The sequence below is a fragment of the Anneissia japonica genome, unplaced genomic scaffold, assembly GCF_011630105.1.
Source record: "Anneissia japonica isolate Jap-2015-1 unplaced genomic scaffold, ASM1163010v1 scaffold287803_len37860_cov103, whole genome shotgun sequence".
NCBI classification, from domain to species: Eukaryota; Metazoa; Echinodermata; class Crinoidea; order Comatulida; family Comatulidae; genus Anneissia; species Anneissia japonica.
The window spans coordinates 8,363-13,515 of record NW_022734156.1 but is presented as its reverse complement, the minus strand read 5'-3'; the positions used below and the strand labels follow the sequence as shown (position 1 = coordinate 13,515).

The window sequence follows — 5,153 nt, the reverse complement described above, 5'->3', positions numbered from 1 at the left end:
GCCCCTGGACTTGGTGGCCCTTATGATGAATTTGTAGCAAAAGTCCCAGTACGACCAAGGAGGAGGATTCATACGAGTTAAAAACATTTCCCAGTATACATTTAGACACTTTTGGATTCTTTCGAAATTTGAGTTTGTACCCTGGTTAGCCCCGGATGCCAAAGAGGATGTGCACCGTACTCAAGTATTGGTTGAATATAGCTTTTATAAACTGAGACTAATTCATCAGCTGAAAGGCCTGATCTTTTTAATGCCTATAAAAGAAAATAATTTGTTATTAGACTTGGTGACAATAGATTCAGTGTTGCTATTCCATTTAAAACACGTTATATCGTCATTGCGGACTTATAAAATCCGCATACGCCTTAAAACTAAAAGAAAATACATACGTTTAGAGTCCGTACTGAGCCCAAAAAATCCGCAATGAAAATATAACATGTTTTAAGATCATTATCCAGCATGATTCCCAAATTTCAAACAAACCGATGAAGATTACGGGCCACTTTTCTTAATTATTTTTATATTATTCATTAATAAGTAATCTGACGAATACAAGTTGTCTGTCTAGCAGGAACGGATTTAGGGTGGTGGGCCGGGTCGGCCATGGTTCCCTCTTTTGGAAAGTAATAAAAAAAAAAGAAAAAAGAAAGAAAAAGAATTAAATATTTATAGGCCAAAACGCCTCAGGTTTTCAGGCATCTAGGAAACAATTCTAGCGGGGAAATTCCCCTCCTCCAGAACCCCTAAGGTAATGTAGTGTTGTCTTGATCGGACCCCACTTTCACCCCCCCCCCCACCTTAGACATCTCTTGATCAGCCCCTGTCTAGGGACAATGTCTGATGAGTAATTTGTTTTGGACTTTAGACCTAGGCCTATATTTATTGGTAGCCTAGGCCATGATAAATTTCACTAGTATTTTTGTCTATATTTCCGTACTACGTCCATAATTAGGCAAAATTTGTAACTACGGAAGTTCTGTAAGCCTAGTACTTGAGAAGTCTGCTATTGTAGCCTTAGCCTAGATGCTTATTGTTACGATTCTGCGTATCTATTTTCCTAGCGATTTTAAGCTCAAATTTGAGAACTGGCCCATGGCCTAGCCTGGCCAGTGATCAACCGCGCAATTGAAATATTTTACTACAGACAATGTAGTTCCCCCCGTTGACCCGTCCTGAACCATAGGGCCCGGGCAACACCAAAATTTGTCAAAATTCTTTAGAAATTAAGAAAATTCGACTAGAGTCTAGGAGTGCCATCTAGAGGTGCCACAATCATAAATTTTCTGGCGCTAATCCACTTTCACACCTAACTTTTAAGTCTTAATTTTTTTACCTCAGTGTTCTTCTCACAGTCACAACATATAAGTAACACATAGTTCAACCACTCACAAAGTACCTTTTTCAACAAATAAGCCCGCAAGTAAGTACAGCGAATCTGTGCTCAGTAGCATTAGGACGAGCGGCTGCCATTTTGCAATAAGTAAGAAATTGCAAGAATGTTTGAGTTTACAGCGCGAAGTTTTTTGATTGTATGGAAACTTACTTATTTGCGTTCGTATGTCATTTCAGTTAAATGTGTTATATTGTATGGTGTTGTTGTTTGATTATGAAATTCACATGTACAATAATTAATTTTACAAAATCAGTAATGATCCAATGCGTACACAGATATACAAATAGGGCCTAGGCCTAATCCCTGTCTCTTATACACATCTAGATGTGTATAAGAGACAGGTGGTAGCCCCGATGAGGAGGCAGATTTCCCCAAAGACAGCAAAGTGGGCGTGGCAAGCATCGCTTAAAATGTTCCGAAAGCCTGGTCCAGGGGCGAAGCCAAAATTTAGGGGTTTCAAAGACTTATTTAATCATTTTAGTGTCTACTAATATGTAGAAAATGGCATATAATTTTTTTTTTCTCCCAGAATAATTATGGTTTTTCTCCCCAACAGGGGGTGTGGGGGGGGGGGGACCTCCCACAACACCTCTGAATGCTAAACATTGGTTCGATTAACCTTGATTACGACAAGAAAGCTCAAAAAGATGGTAACATGTAATGATGCCACATTTTGTTGAAGGATGTTTCATGGGAAAATTCAGGGGCGGATTGCTATAAAACGGTCTTAACTGGTAGTTTTAACTTCTCGAATAAAACCGGCTTTAATCACTTAGACAGTCTTACTAAAGTTATTCCTCGAAGACCATTGCTATAAAACAGTCTTCCCTAAAGACTGCTTTGAGTATTGAAATGCAAACAAGCACTCCCTGCAGGTTACGTAAGATTGAGGGCGATGTCAAGCATGCTCGACGCACGCAAATATATCGAAATGAACGTAAATAAACGTAGACCTATTTTCACAGACGCTAAGAAGTGTGCGGAATATTCGCCGTTCGATTCTCCGACTTTGACGATCTAGGCCTAGGTCTTGCCATTGCACTATTGAATTAATCAGCAGAACACCATGATGAAAATGATTTAAGACCGTTATAAGCCTCCTCCGAGTAGGCTTTAAAATTTAAGACGGCTAACTGGTTAGACCGTGGTATAGCAATGGTCTATAATCATAGACCAGTAGTGACGTCACAATTATAGCCGGCAAACCATTAAGACCGTCTAAAGACCGCTTATAGCAATTCGCCCCAGATTCAAACAAGACTGGCTTTGTTTCAAAATTTAAGAATTGACTCGGACATTCTGGCAATTTCTTACTTGATTGCAAAGCAGCAAAGTAGACTCGTTGTGCTAGGAAGCATGGAAATGCTGTAAGCCCTAACAACCTGTATTTATAAAGGTATATTTTTTGCGTTGAAAAATGTACTTTGTGAGTGGTTGAATCATGTAAAAATGTTTTATAATTTTGTGTTGTGACTATGAGAAAAACATTGAAGAAAAAAAATTAAAAGTTAGGGGCGAAAGTGCATTAGGCCTGTTACACCAAAATTGGTCCTCCTTGGATAATATTGGTCTGGCCAGGACTAGTTTTGGCTTAGCCTAAATCATTCTGCCTACGCCTGCTACAGTGCTACATATACGAGTTTGGTACTCGACCAATTACAGCACAGTGAGTGCTTACTAATCGGTCCGCATAGATTTTTTTTTAGGGAAAAGCATTTGGTGGAAAAATTGAAATTGAGCAACCAATCAAAATGTATGTGATGGCTTAAGTTCAATCTGAAGCCTATTTTTGCATACATCACCTTAGTAGTTGACTTTATTATTTAATAGGAAGCTAGGTTAAGCTCTTTGGGTTAGTATGGAAATTGGGGAACAGAAAAGGCCGATGTGCTAACTTCCATTTTACTGTCTTTCTAAAGAATGTCCACAGATATCTTCTGCTTTTTATTTTCTATTCTTAACTTACATACTGTACAGTATGTTCATCTTATGTATGGTATGGTTTTGTCGTCCCAGGCTAGGATAAATCCTGGGGAGGGGCCCGATGGCGATGGCCCTGGAATACTGTACACCTGCTCTTTCTAGGCCCACAGACTCGATTTTCGTTTAGATTTTCAAATGAATCAACCATTCAATGGGGGAATTGCTAATCTTCTAGTGCTGCGTATTAATATTCTAAGATGTTCTATATGGCTAAGCATAGAGTAGAGAAGTTGATATGTTTTGTTTTGTTTTTTTTTTCTTTTTGCGAGGCTTCATGTATTGGCGCTTACATAGAAATAGAGATTAAGTGTAAGATCTTGTACTGTTAAATTGTGTTTTCTCATGATTCCAGGGCATACAGTAAGCAATATATATCATGGGTGATATTAGATTAACATCAGACTTGGTATGGTCTATCGTTAGGTTGGGTTAGGAATCTATGTAGGAATCAGTAATGTTAGGAAAATGCTGTACACTCATCAACCATATATATATGGGTATATATATATGTATATGAACAAACAGCTTCTTCATGTTAATTTATCTTTGTCATTTTAAATTCATTCCATTCTGTCCTTTGTGGCATAGATTCTCTGCTTTTACCTCATCATTATTTATATTTTGTTTTGTAGTTTTGTTACAGTTCATTACACAATTTTTTAGCATGCAAAACATTGAATTTTTTACTTCCCTATACTAATGATAACTGACGATGGTAGTAGACTGCCGAAACATGTCTTGTTGGAGCCGTTAAGGCCATAGCCTTTTAAGCTGTCTCTTATACACATCTAGATGTGTATAAGAGACAGGTATTGTCCATATATGTAGGCCTATGTATATGAGTGTGTGTATGTGTGGTCATCATCCAAAATGCGTCCATAAGAATACACAAAAAGATACATAATAAAATTAACTTAAAATCAAGCAATGGAAAGGGATTAAAATCAAAATTGTACATAAAGAGTCATGTGAAAAACAAAATTTTACGTCTAAGAACTTACAATGTATGCGCTACTTTTAAATAAGTTTCACACTGAAGCCTTAAAAAAATGTCTAAGCAAGTTTATGCTATGCGCTGCTTAGAAATATAGTATACCGTAATTAAGCAATTAGCTTAGGTCAGAGGCAGATACAATATATACATTAGGAATAACGGGTTATGTAGGACCTAGGCCTAAAATTTTAGGGAAAAAAAACTACATTTTGGACCAATACCTTTTGTAACATTTATTTAGGAAAGCAATATGGCAATATTTTCCCAGTTCAATTTCTAATCAAGTTATTTAAACCATACTCAATATAAAAATATTTTTTGCAATTTTTGAGGGGTGCTTATTCAAATGGGGCGCTTATTCGAATGGGGCACTTATCAAAACAGAGTGGAAATTGAGGGGGCGCTTATGGAAATAGATGAAAATCGAGGGGTTCTTATGAGAACTTATTAAATTCAAGAGGCACATTTTAAATAAAAACGATTATATAAGGACATTAGGAAACCGCAAATTATGAATGGTAATGATAATTGTCCAGAGAGCATGGTTTGTCATAACAAGAATGTTGTGAATACAGTTTTACATAACAGCAGAACAGCAGATAATATTAGTGGTGGTGGTTAGCTTGTTGCCGATTGAGATTAGCAGGATGGCATGATCATTGCAGGTTTTCTTGAAAACTCAGATGAGAATGTGTTAGGTGCAAATTGTCGGAAAAACAGTAGGACTAGGCTATAGAAAAATGTAAGATGAATTAGAAATATACTGTCTGTCCAGGGAGATCT

The 5,153-nt window shown here is 37.2% G+C and overlaps 1 protein-coding gene across 2 annotated transcripts in view; it reads right to left on the bottom strand.

Moving 5' to 3' along the window:
* LOC117116327 overlaps positions 1 to 5,153 on the bottom strand; it is a 13,319-nt gene that overhangs the window by 7,703 nt on the left and 463 nt on the right. The window lies entirely within an intron of this gene.